This window comes from Protopterus annectens, chromosome 9.part0, assembly GCF_019279795.1.
Source record: "Protopterus annectens isolate FY-2018-M chromosome 9.part0, PAN1.0, whole genome shotgun sequence".
NCBI lineage: Eukaryota > Metazoa > Chordata > Ceratodontiformes > Protopteridae > Protopterus > Protopterus annectens.
Genome location: NC_056743.1, coordinates 839016063 through 839032080, shown reverse-complemented (window position 1 = coordinate 839032080; position 16018 = coordinate 839016063). Strand labels below are relative to the sequence as shown.

Genomic DNA, 16018 nt, shown 5'->3' with positions numbered 1-16018 from the left:
ATCAGACATGATTTTATCATGTGTGAGGTATTCAGTGAACAGTTATTGTTTCAATAAGTGCTTTCATTGTGGAGGTTTTTCCTCTTAACAAAGAATTCTACTGTTGCCCCAGCTGGGGTAGTTGGGAAGACATAGCAAAGATTTTTTCTGTTATCCTAGCTGGGGAATTTGGAAAGACAGTGCTACTCTGAAGCACCTTCATTTGGGTTAAAAAGTTGTGAGCCTGACTACCTTTTCTAACACTTGCTCATAGACTTGTTAATAAAAAAGAAGGCACTACAGAATAACAGTAGTAACACATTCCTCAGTATCATGGATCACAGGTTAAACGTCATAAGAACTATCTGCAACTCATTCCTACCTCCTTTGACTCCTGTCCCAGATGAATACTACTGAAAAGCTTAGTCACCTAATAATAAACATTCATTGTCTTAAACATTTCTAGCTTAATCCAAATATTGAGGAAATTTCTTCCATTTAATAATCTGCCACATAAACGCTAACCTTATTATTTCACTAATCCTTTCATGTGCCTCTCATTTTGAGTGTATAAAAATGCTGTAAGTAGTGATGATTATAGAAATGCATGCATTTATATGGGGATTTGATATTGATTTGGGAGAATGGGTAATTAGAAGGGTAAGTAGTTAATATATACTTTGGTTGGAGTAACCCACTGAGATGTAACATCTTGTTTACAGTGGGGGCCCGACCTGCTGGGTTACACCGCTGGTACATTGCAGAGAGGCCGGGGGCACCTGGACTGAGACCTCCAAGAGAGACAGGTAATCCTCGCTTTCCGATGTCATTAAGTGAAAGTGTAGCGTGAGCCTGTCTTTATCTGTGTAGCTCCACAGTAAACTTTGAAATCTGATTGTCATGTGGAAGCCTGGTGAGACTGAAAATGTGTCAGCAATGCTAAAATGGTAACTTTTGTGGGGGGGGGGAGACATTGTTTTTGAAGCCATGCATGCTTCAGCTGTGTAATACGTCAGTTGTTTTAGCAGTCTAAAAATCTATGATATTTTACTTGTGTTTGTGCCACCCTTTTCCTCCTGTTTGCATGGATTTATTTTTCCAGGCATTTCAGGTTTACTATGGCATATTTCTGCTAATGCTTAGCATTCCCAATATCACATGATCTGCCAAAACATATTAACTGAAATGTAAAGAACCGTATTTCAACACTGTCAACATGTCACTGTTTTGTGAACGTGCGAAAATTTCATATCATGTTCATCTGTTTAAATTGTATTTGTGCATGTATGTACATATCAGGCACCGTTGATTTTTTTTTTACTTCACAATTTTAAATTTATGTAAATTGTAATTTTGTACTGTTATTTGTTTCATGTGTTCCTGTTATAAGGCATCTGTGAAAACAGGTTTTAGGATGAATTCAATCAAAATTCAAGACAGCCAAACAAAAAGATAGACAGAGAGATAAATAATCAAATTTTCTTATTTTTATCCACCCTATAAAACTGCTACCCAAATTTCATATCTTAGCCCCACTTACATGTCTTCTTACATAGCTGCTTCTACTTCCTTTACTACCTTTAACCGTCTAGGTGAATTCATCCCCTAACTTAACATAAAAATGTTTTTGCTTAGGGCTTTTTTTCCATGTGTTTTGAAACATAGCCAGAAAGGTCTTGTTATATTATCAGTTTGTCATTTATTCTGTCTTTGTCTCTATCAGTCTACAACAAGTTTATTCTTCAGTCTGTATTTACCTATGAAAGTAAACAGTTTAGCACAGGTGTAAAAATAATGCTTAAATGTATTTTTTTTAATTGTTGAATGACAAAAATAAAGCTGTAATGAGTACAAACAGCAATATGGATGATAATCTCAAAGTCTGATTTCTGTTTTTTAAACTTAAAGATTTAGTGGGAGACTGATGCCAATATCAGCAGAAGTTGCTATCCATTTAATAATACAGTTTGGAAAAAACGTATTTCCAGAATGATGGTATTATAGTCCCCACTAGTAAGAACTACCTTCTGTGCTGAAATGATGGTGAACCCAGCAACAGATTACTCAGACTTTCAGTCGCAGAGAAGGATGTTATATTTAAAAAGAGTTTTGATATGAGTATAGTGTGAGTAGTTAATCTAGAGTGTTATAACTATGTGGTGGCAGGACAATGAGCAAGCGAACAAGCAACTGTCTGCTGTGTTTTCTCTCGCATATTTACTTATGTGTGTAGTAGAGGTGTCAGCAACATTTATACACATAGGAGACATCTCATTGTATGTTTCTGCCTACCACCCAGTAGAGATTCTAGGTCTTTGTCAGAAATCTTGTTTTTAATTAGTGGCTTATTTATAAATAGCACAAAAAACAAACTGGTGTGCTGATACAAGTCTCATTCTCACCATGCCAATATTTGTATTTTCTAACGAGCTTAATTATTGTGCTGTGACAGTTTTTGTATACTTGCTGCTTCACTAGATGCAGCAGTTCAGTAACATACTGTCCCAGTCATACAAAGAGGCAGCAAAACATTTAATATTCCTTTCAGATGCTCCATTTCATATCGATAGAAACAACCTTCTGCTTTTTTTGTATTACTTCCCCAAATTCTGTTTCTCCCACCAGCAGTCACAGCTCTTCTGTTTAGCTGCTCATTGCTGCTGGTAATAGGACTTTATGGTTGTATACAGAAAATGAATACCTCCTTCAATAGCTGATGACTTAAATGAATCAGCATGTCAGTTCTACCATGTAGCTTATGAGGAAGCTTTTAGAGTAAAGTGTTTCCACATGTCCTGTGTGATCCATGAGGAGGGAAAGAAATGACCAAGGGAAAAAGCCAACATACAAAAATCATGTGTAGTTAAACTGCTGAAAAGTTGGCCAGCCTGAAGTAGGCATTGTAAGACAGTTAAAAATGGTTTCCTTGTTTCACAAAAAGGCAAAATCATCCATAGAGGTCCTTTTTTGTAACTTCTTCCAGAACCATTGCTGGGCATTTTTTTTTCTAGTAGACCAGACACTTACATAGGCAGTCATTTAGAACAACATTAGTCAAAGAACTGGTCCCCATTTAGTGCAGTATGCATTGTATGTGGAGTTCTAGACAACCATGTTAGGCAAAGATGCTGTGGTCTCTGATATATCTCGGGTAAGTTCATCAAGCTTCGCTTACATAGTTTACAAAGGAATTCACAGAACATTTCACACTTGTTTAATGCGGTAATATTTTCCTCCTTGTACATTAGCCTCCGTAGAATTTTATTTAGTGAAGAAGCTTGAAGTTAAAAATGTTTAAGTCTTGACTATATGTAAAATGGTTCTGAAGAAGTTTGCAAAGTCTTTTGTATGAGACAGTGGTAATGGTTGTTACACTGCATGTTTTTATCCAGTGCCAGTGGAGTAGCAAAATATTTTAGAGATGCAATGAAGTAAGTTACTAGGCAGAATTAGTAACCCAAAAACAGGTTAAGTAGTACTTAAGACCGCACAAAGATTAGTCACGAAACATTAAATCTTGATGGTGATAGGCCAAATGGCCATTTATTTAGGAATGTGTTCTCCTTTTTGTCTTTCTCAGCTTTTATTCAGAAGTTTACACCATCTTTTCTATATATTTGTCCACTAGTTCCTAAGTTGCATATGGATATCAGCTGGCAGCTGGCACACTGTTCTTTATTTATTTTTTTTTAACTATGCCAACTGGACAGATATGTCTGTTTTCAGGGCAACCAAGCTGCACTGCCTGGCTAAGGCAATCACACAGCAGGTAAATGGAGACTGAGGGCATCAAACCTTGGAGTACAAGGAACTGACAGACTTCTAACTGCTCCCATCCATGCTTTTTGTTTACTGAATTTAATGAATAAGTGAGTGAGGTTTTATTTCAAAATGTTACTGCAGCAGGAAAAAAAAAACTACAGGTCCTGCATCAGCAGGAACTTGGAGTTACCCATTTGTTTGGAAGTCTTTTAAGGCTACTTACCAGACTGACTTTAAAATATATGTTACCTTCACCCTTCATTAATTTTTCAATTTTCTTAGGACTTCTGTTTTTTTTTTGTTTGTTTGTTTGTTTCCTACTTTGGTTGTTTAATCTGATTATAGACTTTTTCAAAAACATATTTCCTGTGCCAAAAAATGACCTAAATATTGTACATAAGAAAAACAAATCCCAATCAGTAATGGACACATTTTATATCTCCTTAACTTGTGCTCCAAGCAGAATGCTGGCAAGTGTTTTCGTTGTAAGTATACTATGGTCTAGAAAGCTTGCCAGAATAAAGACTAGGCAAGATGGAATGCTAAACAATAGATAACAGTCATCTTTTTCTTCTTCTTCTTCTTCTTTTTCAAAACACCATCAGAAGCGGGATGTCAGGGGCAAATAAATACATGAGAGAAAAACCTGATAATAGTAAGAGTAAGTCAACCATATCCTCTTGTCAGTCAAGTACAACCTGCAGTAACAGTCCTGGTACCCCATTGAAGGTTATTGTTATAGTGCAAAAAGAATTTTCCAGTGGCAGGATCAGGTTTCCCCTTATTGTTCAAGTCATTGAGGACTTATTGAAAGTTCCATCAGTTCTTGTCATCAGTCTATCTGGTACCTGATTTTGACTCTGTTTGACGTTGTACAACCCTTCCATTAATGCCAGATAAGTATTCATCTCTAGCTAGCTCTGTTATAAACCCATGCAACCAAATGCAGATAGGCAGGTATTCATACTGGAACTTAACCTTGCTGCAGATAATTGTGATGGTCACCTGTTGTCATTAGTGCAGATGTCCGTGATCCAGACTGCTTGTGTTCTCCAGTTGTTTTAATGTTGCTTATTGCTTTTATAATGACTGCTGCTGGCCAACACAGTACTTCTGAGGCTAGTGTAATGGCTCATCCCTATCCTTTATTTATTTATTTATTTATTTTTATTTTATTTTATTTTTGTTAACCGGGAAAGTCCGACTGGACACAGGTCCATTTTCAGCGGAGGCCCGGGGAGAAAAGCTCCATGATACAATACAATATTAGATGAAAACAGTACAAAGCAATTCTTAACATTTATAAGTAGTACAGAGGACCATTTACATGGCATGTGATAACTAGAAGAATATACAGTCAGTACTCTAGTAGAATATACAAGTAGTACAAATAATACAAATATATATAAATAATTTTTTTTTTTTTTCCCCTTCAGAATATTAGTAAATATAAAGTTGTAATACATTTATGCTTTAGTATAACTGAGAAGTAAATAAATGCCCATAGTGGCATAAAATAGGGTAAAGGTATAGGTAGGATGAGAGTAAGATAATCTCTGTTAGGTATTGTGTTAGTCTAGAAACAGATTAGAGTGTTTTTCAGGTAAGGGATATGGTACAGAATAGTACAAGTGTTGGAATGTTTACTGCTTATAGATTGATGAAATGTTAGGATGAATCTGTGGGATAGCAGTAGAGCTCAATAAAGGAAAATGTTGTAGTGTAGCATAGTCCATGCGACTGGAGCATAGATGTTGCTACCCTGGGGTATAGCAAGAGCAGAGCCAGATGTTAGAATAGTAGGATTTCAAGAGGTGTTTGAAATGGGTGCAAGAAGTAGTGCTGGTTATATTGTTTGGGAGTGAGTTCCAGGTTTGTGCTGTTGTGCAGGCAAAGAGATTTACCTGCTTCATTTTTATGTCTAATTACTTGAATGAGATTTTGGTTGCTAGATCTCAGGGCTCTAGTGGTGGTGTAGGGCTTAATTAGTTGTTGGAGGGCAGTTGTTTTTTCAGGGTAGTAGTAGAGTTTATGTGCAACTATGGCTTGATTGAGTCTAAGTAGCTGAGGAAGTTCCAGCCACTTGAGTTGCATTAGAGAAAGACAGTGATGGGATCTATTTGAGGAGTCTGTTGCAAATTTGGCAATTTTGTTGTAGCATGATTCCATTTTGTGAAGTTCGGTCCGGTGAAGGTTAGTTAAGATAGGGAAGCATAGAGAAGGATAGAGAGGAGATGGCTTCTTGCAATAGTGGCTTTGGTCTGAATAGTCATGAACTTTTTATTTCTATAGAGTAGACCCAGTTTTCGGTTGACCTTTTTGATGGTTTGTGCTATATGGATATCATACTTTAGGTGGTTATCAATGTCAACTCCTAGTAGTTTGGTGTGGTTGGTTGGTGTGATTTGAGTATTGTTTTTGGAGTATATAGTGAGGTTATAGTCAGAGTTGGATGATCTGCCAGGGGTGAATAGTATTAGTTTGGTTTTCTTTGGGTTGAGAAGAAGTTGTATTTTAGTAAACCAGGTTTCTGCTAGGGTAAAGTTGTATTGGGTGATGGTGTGTAGTTCCTCAATGCTGGTGGCAGCACAGGTTATGGTGGTGTCATCAGCATATTGAACTACTGTAGCAGTGGGTAGTGAAGAAGAAATGTCGTTAGTGAAGAGGGAGAATAGCAGTGGACCAAGGATTGATCCCTGAGGGACTCCTATGGAAACTGGTAAGAGGGGGGACAGCTTTTCTTGCCAGAGAACTGCTTGTTGGCGTTCTGATAAATAGCTGCTGAACCAGAGTATGGTGGAGGGGCAAATATTGAGACTAGATAGAGTATTGAGGAGCAGATTGTGGTTAACCATGTCAAAGGCTTTTGATAAGTCGAGGAAGATGGAAGATACGAAAAGACCTTGGTTTCTAAAGTGATTGACTGTATTGGTATAGGATAGAAGGGCAGTGGTTGTGCTGTGGGAGGGTCTGAAGCCATGTTGGGAGTTGGATAGTAGTTTATTTTGTTGAAGATATTGCATTAGTTGCAAGTGGACAACTCTTTCTAGAATTTTTGATAAGGGTGATAGTATGGCAATTGGACGATAGTTGGTTAGCTCTAAGGAGTTGCCACCTTTATGCAGAGGGACAATATGGGAGATTTTCCAGTGGGTGGGAACTTTGTGTTCTGAGATTGATCTATTAATAAGAATTGACACTGGGTAGGATATGGTGTCTGCTGCTATCTGAAGGAAATCAGCAGGAGTTTATCAGCAGCTAGTGTAGTTGGTTTTAGCTTCCTAAGGAGGTTTGCAACCATTTTAGTGGACACTGGTTGTAGGGAAAAGGTAGAGAAATTATTTTTTGTATGATTGTTATATGCGGTAGAAGATTGCATAGGGGTGTCATTATTTTTCTGGGTATTGGCTAGATTTTGAACTGTTTCTGTAAAGAATTTATTAAATTGAGTGGGAATATCATCTTGGTTGTTTGGCAGTACAGGGGTGGGAGTGGATGCTTTTCCAGGGTGAAGTAGTCTATTAATGGAGGTCCAGAATTTATGTGGGTTATGGCTATATTTATCCTGTAGGTTTTTGTAATAGTTAGACTTGTCTAGTTTAGTTAGTCTCTTGGCTATATTACGTAGTTCTGTATACTTTGACCTTAGGATAGTGTTAGAATCTTTGTGGGAAGCTATCCAGAGTTTGTCCCTTTCTTTCATTATCTTTTTTGTCTCTTTGGTGAGCCATGGGGCTTGGTGGGGTTTTGTCCTGATGGATCTAGAAGGGGCATGATGGTCTAGGATATGTAGGAAGGTAGAGTTAAAGTATTGTACAGCTTCATTGAGAGGTAGCCAGTTGCAGCAATTTAGTGCTTTATTAAAGTCATTGGCTCTGAAGCTTTTTTTATTACGTATTATTTTTAGTAGAGGTAGGTTGGGTAGGTGTTGGGTCTTGCTCCTTATTAGGTAGGTGGGTTGATGGTCACTTAGACTGTCAGGTAAACAGCCAGATTGATGTACAAAAGTGGGGTGAGATACCAGAATCCAATCCAAAACGGATTGACGTTTGGTTGTTTTGTCTGTCCTAGTGGGGGTTGTGATTATTTGGGAGAACCCATAAAGGTTGATGTGCTCTGAGGGATAATCTTTGGAGCAGTTGGCCCAATCTATGTTAAAGTCACCTAGTAGTATTGTTTAGTAAGGGAGGGAGAGTGACAACCAACTTAACATGTTTTCCATAATGGGATTGTTGTTACCTGGGGGTATATATGCCCCTGCGATGATTATTTGTTTGTTTGGGTTTAATTTAAATTTCGCTAGGATAAGTTCTACGTTGTTGATTTCTTCATTATTATAGTCAAGTAGTTCTAGTGAGAGGTGGCTTTGGAATAGAATTGCTACACCACCACCCTTTTTACCTTTCCTGTCTTTACGCAAGATATCATAACCTGGGGCTATGATCTCATTATTGTGGTGATCAGGTTTAAGCCATGTTTCTGTTAGTACCACTATGTCAGGTTTGTATAGTGCTAACAAGGCATGCAGGTCATGTATTTTGTTTAGTATGCTTCTTGCATTGATATTTAGGAAGAGGAGAGATGCTTTGGCCTTGAAGAAATGGGGAGTTGGTAGCTTTATTTTGGCTTCTTCTGTTGAGGTAGGGCCAGGATTTGGGTGAATGTCTCCACAGCAGGAGAGTTTTAGGAGTAAGTTTAAGTATAGTTTGGTGAGTTTATTCAGAATTTTAGATAACTTGAGTGAGGTATGGGTGTAAGGTTTTATTGCTAATTTGTTATAATAGAGACATGGGGGTAGAAAGGATGTAGAGTTGGGGGTTGTAATAGGAGAGTTTAGAAGTTGTGTGTGGTAAGTTATGGGTTGGGTTTGCCATGGGGGTGGAAAAGTGATATTAAGATGGGTGTGATATGAAGAGTATAGAGAGTAGAAGTAGGATGGAGATAGTTGCTTGATAAAATAAAAGTTTATGGAGAAGGGGGTGTTGTATGCAATACATGTTTGAATTAGAGTGAGGATAAAGTTGCTTTGGAAGTAAGATTGGTGAGTAGGTTAGGGTGGAGATGTTGTGGGTGTGGTGGTAGTGATAAATGTTGTGCTTGATTGCTAGGAGGTTTGGTGGTTGAAATATCTGTTATAGTTGAATGGAGTGATGTAATAGGATAATTGGGGGTGAGAATTGATGGGGTGTGGTCTAGAAGTATAAGGTTGAGAGCCCTAGGGGTGGGTGGGAAAGGGGGTAGGGTAGGGGAGCGAAGTGAGCGTAGCGAACGGAGCGGGGTAGTACTGGAAGAGGCACAGTGAGAGAAGAAAAAGAAACAATCAGAGAAAGGCTTTTCAGCAGGGCCGAGCTCTTTAGTGTCTAGAAATAGTGGGTATGATTTAACATTTTATGCACAGAGCTCTGAAGGAATCCACTAGCAGGAACAGAATAAAATATAAGACTAGAGAGAGGGGGAAGTATAGTTACAGGGCTATTTGTTAGGATGAAGAGATGAGTGGGGGAAGTAGAGTAGATGAGAGTTGGTGTGGCTAGGAAGTACAGAATGAGGGGAGTGTACACATAGAGGTGAGTGGTGGGGAGAGGCTATGTGGCAGTAAGAAGACAGAGTAAGGAGAGAGAACAGAAAGTGATCAGGAGTAGGGGTTAGACTAGTAGTAGCTTGAGAGGGGAGATAGGAGCTTGAGGGGGAGATAGGGGCTAAAAGTGGTCAGGGCTAATCAAGTGATACTTAAGTAGGTAACAAGGAATGAGTCTGGACAGGTAGTGAGTGAGGAGGGGGTAAGAGGTGGGGTGTACAGAGATATGTTATGGCTGACCAGGTACCTTACAATGTAGATACTCACTAATAGGCTGGGAGGACACCTTAAAATCTATATGCGTAACACATACTTTGCTCTGATTTAATAGCACAGTTGCTGGAGAGGAATCCGCGGACTTCAGTAATCAAGGGAGTGGGTATTCCTCTTTTTAGGTGGTGTAGGTTTTATTTCAAACCATATATATGGATTCAGGGACTTTGCTCTGATTTAATAGCACAGTTGCTGGAGAGGAATCATGGACTTCAGTAATCAAGGGGAGTGGGTATTCCTCTTTTTAGGTGGTGTAGGTTTTATTTCAAACCATATATATGGATTCAGGGACTTTGCTCTGATTTAATAGCACAGTTGCTGGAGAGGAATCCGCGGACTTCAGTAATCAAGGGGAGTGGGTATTCCTCTTTTTAGGTGGTGTAGGTTTTATTTCAAACCATATATATGGATTCAGGGACCTGGTCAGCTTGTGCACACTACCACGCTAGGGGAGTATCTCCACTATGCCAGGCTTTCACTGTCCCAAACTTGTCTGCATCTGTTGCTTAGATAGCTCTGTCTATTCATCTCAGTAGTAAGGAGTGATCAGCTCCAGTTTCATAGCTAGAAATATATTTTTTGAAACAAGACTACCCCAGACATTGGTTGCACCAGTGTCAGGCAACCCACTGTCAGTCTCACTGCTGTCAGCCTTCTTGACATAGGACCACCTCCTGGCCTGCGTTGAATTTCCTTCCTGTATCAGCTGCTCTGATAGCATACGTGACTACATCTGCTGTAATAAAAGCAAAAAAAAAAGTCCAAGAAAAAGTGGTACAGATCTGGTTCTTTTATCTCCTCCTTTTCCTTTTCTCTTACCCCATTTTCCTGTTCTTAAAATAATGGAAGAGGTACATGTTGCAGACTTGCATACTCCTATTCATATACCTGCATTTACAGCATATCCCCATAAAGGATTCAGGGTGCTACACTGGTTTGGGAAGCACACATTTTTATTCTATATGTTACCTTGGATAACACTGAATTACCTCATACATATTTTATATTACCAGTACTCCATTCTGGACAGTACTTTGCAGTTGTAGAAGTAGACACCTATCTCTCCAGCAATAGTGGAGCTTAATGCCCAGGTTAAAACTGTAATGAGTTTGCTCCCATATTAATTAAGCAGACATTGGCTTTGCTGTCATTGCGAGGAGAGCTGCAGAAGCCAGCATTACCATATACTGGCACTTCTGGCTGATGCTCTTTCCTTTGTTTGTGGACCTTCACCACTCTGTCATTGACATTACTCTCCAAGGGCCTTTGTCCTTTCAGTCAGAAATTGATAAAGCAATGAGAGAGATTTAAGAGGACTAAAACCTGGTTGCTCCTGTCCTCCGCGGTGTATTTTTTAAAGGAACCAGAAGAGCCATCATCATTCCTGGTCCAGGGAACCATAGCAGTCAACCCACCAGTAACAGCAGTCCTTTTAAAGGCAGTAGTTGTGATGATGGCAGCCCATAGAACATGTCCCTTTGAAGAGGAAACTACATCTAGCATTCTGCTCAGAAGTCCTGAAGTTATGCTCTTTTGCTCCCCCTTAGGGAGATAACCAGGTGGGGAGGAGTCAGGCTTCACACCCATCAGGAGTGATTTGTGACAGACTAGTACCAGTAAGAGTGAAAGGGAAGTTCTACAAGAGGGTAGTGAGACCAGCTATGTTATATGGGTTGGAGACAGTGGCATTGACAAAAAGGCAGAAGTCAGAGCTGGATGTGGTAGAGTTAAAGATGTTAAGAGTTGCACTGGGAGTGATGAGGGTAGACAGGATTAGGAATAAGTATATTAGAGGGTTAGCCCAGGTTGGACGGTTTGGAGACAAAGCCAGAGAGGCGAGGTTGCATTGGTTTGGACATGCTGAGGAGGGATGCTGGGTATATTGAGAAAAGGATGAAGCTGCCAGGTAAGAGGAAAAGAGGAAGGCGTAAGATAAGGTTTATGGATGTGGTGAGAGAGGACATGCAGGTGGCTGGTGTGACAGAGCAAGATGCAGAGGACAGGAAGAAATGGAAACAGATGGTCCACTGTGGCAACCCCTAATGGGAAAAGCTGAAAGAAAAAGAAGAAGACTAAGTTCTAATTACCACTGATCCTTGAATTTAGGACATCATCTAAAATAAAAGTTTTTTGTTATTAGCTTCATGTTCTGTTTCCGGACATCAACCTGAATATCCCATGTCTTTAAAACCTTTTCACCAGTGAGACATTGCAAAACAGTAATTTAGTCAGTTCCCATCTGTCAGAAAAAAGTGCACTTTTAACACTTGATTCTTTCTTTTTTTTTTTTTCAGAAAAAAAACAGGGGACTTAAAAGGCTAATGTTAGATTTTAGTAAAGCCAGCATCCTCATAAAAGACCTAAAGTTTATGCATTATTGTCTTTCTCTTTTCAGTCTCTTTTGCCCCTTCTGTGTGACGGGGTCTAGATGGTCTCTCTGAACCTTTCTAATAATTTCCTTCAGGTGAGCTTAAGGAAGCATCATAAAGCATTCTTTCATTTTTAAATATGAGACAGTCATTACCAGTCTGAAATCTTTCCTTTGACCTGTCACCCCGCACCAAAGTTTTTCCAAAATTTGTGGCAGTAGTTAGTGTGCAGTTGAGACATCAGGATATTCCCATGTCTAGTGCTTGTTTCCACATGTTTCATTCTCAATACACTCACATATGTGATAGATCAACTGTTTTCTTTATTCTAGTCTTTGGAGATTTCTTCTCAGTTCAAAGAAATCTCAGACCTCTCAACCTATGTCCTAACATTTTGGGGATGCAGTACCGATACAGTACAACACTTGGTCTTCAGACATTAGTCCCTGTTCCACTAAGAAGTCTAATTTTGCAGGCAGTCTGTGGTCTCAACCAGGCTAGCATTACAATTTTCCTGTAGGATAATACTTGTTTTTCCTCTGACCCCAAATGTATGAATTTATATGGGGATAGCCTACTGGTTACATCTTCATATAGAATAGTATCAAATAAGATATCCAGCTTACGTGTCTATTCCAATATCAGATCTTCCCAGTAGATAGTCAAGGGAAAACCCCTTTCTTCTCAAGGGTTCAGATAATCAGGTATATACCTAGTTGAGGTTCTAAACCTATTTTGATATAGCGAAGAACAGTATTTCTTCTTTAGTGCACATTTCATGACAGCTTCTCTGAGTACCAATTCCATCTATTTAGACAGTAGTAGTAGTCTGGAGCATCTGAAAGCAAATTTGTTTGGCATTTGTCATTCTGCTGGGAAGTAACACGTCTAGGTTTGATTTCTTCAGATGTTTAGCATTAATAGTTGTTCTCTTGCTAGGAGTTTTAAACCCTTTGAGCCTTCAGCAGTTTATAAGGTAGAACATAGTCCTTCACTGTAAAAAACAGTTTTATTTAAGTAGAAGCCTTTGTCCATTTAGGCTTGATTCACCTCATTTGTTCTCCAGAAACATTTTTTTCCTGTCATGACTTGTCTAGTGGCTCCACATCTTAACCCCTAGCAGCTCATTTGTTCCTCATGTAAGGAATGACAACTAGATTACTTTGTTCCCTAGATAAAGTGAGAGCCCCATGGCCCACTCATTTTCCAACCAGGGTGGGAGCACTGTTGGTCTGTTCTTTCCCCTTGGAAGTGAAAGTCAAGGCAAGGGAGCAGGCTAGGTTGTCATGGTCATGAAAGACTCCTTTTTGCCTGAATTAATCTTTCCCCACAAGGACTGATGGCCTGTGCCTATGCTGCTACATGAGGGATACTTCCCTCCACATACTGAGCCTCCTGGATTGCTTGTAGCACAAAGCTACCACTACCCAATCCCAGCTACATCCAGCAGTACCAGATTTGGCCATTGGGGTTAGTGCAGTAGGTCACACCGCCTTCCTCCCACCAGGAAGGGTAAGCTGGCATTGAATGCTTATTCCCAACCCCTCCACCCTTCAAGTTGCTCAGACTACTGATTGAACTAGGGTCAGCTGGGCTACACTCAGGGCTTTATTGCTGTGTGCCACAGGGCCGGGTTTACCTTAGGCTATTAACTGTCTCCAAGATTTCTTTGATAGAAGCCTGAGTTAGGTTTTCTCTTATCTTCTTGGATCTTGAATGCCTGCACATTGTCTGCTGTAGCATGCTTGATTAATGTATTGTTTTTTTAAACACATTTATTGAATTATCACTTGTGACATAGGAAAATTTATATTTCTATAAAAGCAATCAACTGTATTAACAAGTTCATGTTTACAAACATTATACTTCACATGTATTGTTATACATCATATAAACTAAACAGCATTACATAAATTATATAATTCCTGCCCTTTTTTAAACAAGAAGCATCTTTATTAAACCATCCCTTATAACATAGGCAATCATACATTTATATAAATGAAAACAAATCACACAGATACAATCCTAGTTGCAAGCATTTTACATCACAGACCATACTGATACACTGCCAGTTGCAAACATTGTACATTACTTACAATCTACCCAATCATTTTCAGTCAAACATTACATAGCTCATTTAAGTCCTGCCTTCTTTTAAACCTCATTCCTCCCCTGTATGTGTTGTTCCTACAATTGTAATTTTTTTCCTCTGTAGTTTGCTCCCACCCTTTTCTAAAGATCTATATTCTGTTTGATTTTTCTGTTACTATATTCACTACTTCTGGTACAGTTGGTTTAGATTTTGATTTCCATTTTCTGGTAATTGCTTTTTTGGCAGCCACCATAATTAGACACAGCAAAGCCTTATCATGTCTTTGCAATTCCAATTCTGTATCATAGCTTAGAAAAATCGTCTCCCTCGTCACACCAATCTGCCCACCCAACATCTCTGACAGTGCGTCCTGCAGGGAATCCTTAAAGTCCACCAACTTAGTGCACTCCCAGAAAATATTTCCCCAATTACCTCTTTCTTCCCTGTCACACCTCCAACAATTGCTGTCTACCTGAGGAAAATGTCTACCTGGGGTATAAAAATATCTATGTAAACATTTCTAAGCAAAAATCCTAAATTTTCTAGATTTTGTTGCATATTTGGGAGACATACATATATGATCCCATTGTTTCTTTGTGAATTGCTTATCCAGTCTATCTTCCCAATCTTTTCTAACCTCCTCTGATTGATTGTTATAGTTATCATACAATATTTTGTATGCTCTACTAAATATTCCTTTTTAATGGCAGCTTCTGTTCTAGATTCTACTTAAATCTCTGCCAGTACCGGTCTTTTGTTTAGGACTCCCTATTTCTTTCTTTTTGCCCATACTCTGATATCAATCCTTGAAAGGGAGGGCAATCTCTAACCTGCTGTCCAAATAAATTCTTAGTGTCTTCCCAATCTGTCATCTTTCCCTTTATAGTTATTTGCTCCCACTACCTTGGTTCCTTTGCCAGACTTCTCCAATAAATTCCAGTCCCCTCTTGCCTGCATCCAACATCCCAGTCTCTCATTGTTTCTTGAGCTTCCCCCATTTCATCATCATCCCTTTCCACTTTAAATTATAGTTTTCTGCTTGTGCTATATTAGCCTTAACTGTGTAGCTCTGAAAACCCATTCAAATCAAGTAATCCCAATCCACCCTGTTGTACTGGAGGAATCATCTTATCCCACTTTACTCCTGCCGTCTTCCCCTCCCAGATAAAGTCCTTCAGCTCTTTATTAATTTCTATCTTCAACTTCTCCTCTGGTAGATAAAAATATACCCCACCTGTGTATAAGACTAATGGGAGTAAAAACATTTTTGCTGCTTGTATCTTACTATCCATATCCATATAACAAAGCTTCCATTTTCTCACTTTTTGTATTATCTTTTGTTTAGTCACTTCCCATATATCCTTAGCTGCCACACCAGAATCAGATTTAATCCATACTCCTAAATACTTCTTTTTATCATGTCCCCATAAATATGGATATAGCTGAGCCAATTCATCTGTGGGTACATAATTTACTGCTGTTGTCTTTGTTTTAGCTTCATTAATTTTGTATCCTGAAAAGATTTGAAACTGTCTCAAAATGTTACACAACACGGTAATTTCTCTTTCTGGTTTTGTCAGGTATAAAATAATATCATCTGCAAATAGAGCCAGCATTTCTTGACTACCATACTAATTATATCATTGAATGTCTTTGTCAATGGTTCCAAATGTAATGCAAGTAACAAAGGGGAAAGAGGACACCCCTGTCTGGTTCCTGTGCTCAAGCAGAAAATATCAGAGAGGACCCTACCCACTTTAATTTTCACATCTCCTCCTAATCAACCTTATATTTTTTTTTCAGGAAATATAAATGTTTCCTTTGCCCTGCTCATAAAGTCCCAGCTTATTATGGCAAATGCTTTTCATGCATCAAGACCCACCAACAACAATGGCATTTTCTTATATTCTGCTTCCCTCTAGATCATCAATGTTCTGTTAATGTTGTCAAATGTTTGCCTCCCAT

At 38.9% G+C, this 16018-nt stretch overlaps 1 protein-coding gene across 2 annotated transcripts in view; it reads left to right on the top strand.

Moving 5' to 3' along the window:
- Window positions 1-723: 723 nt before the first annotated feature.
- The window catches only part of SYNGAP1 (synaptic Ras GTPase activating protein 1), a 2730366-nt gene continuing 2715071 nt past the window's right edge, over window positions 724-16018 (top strand). For both annotated transcript variants that reach the window (XM_044083521.1, XM_044083520.1), the window contains exon 1: window positions 724-785. The gene's annotated coding sequence lies outside the window, so the exon portion shown is untranslated. The remainder of the gene's footprint in view (window positions 786-16018) is intronic.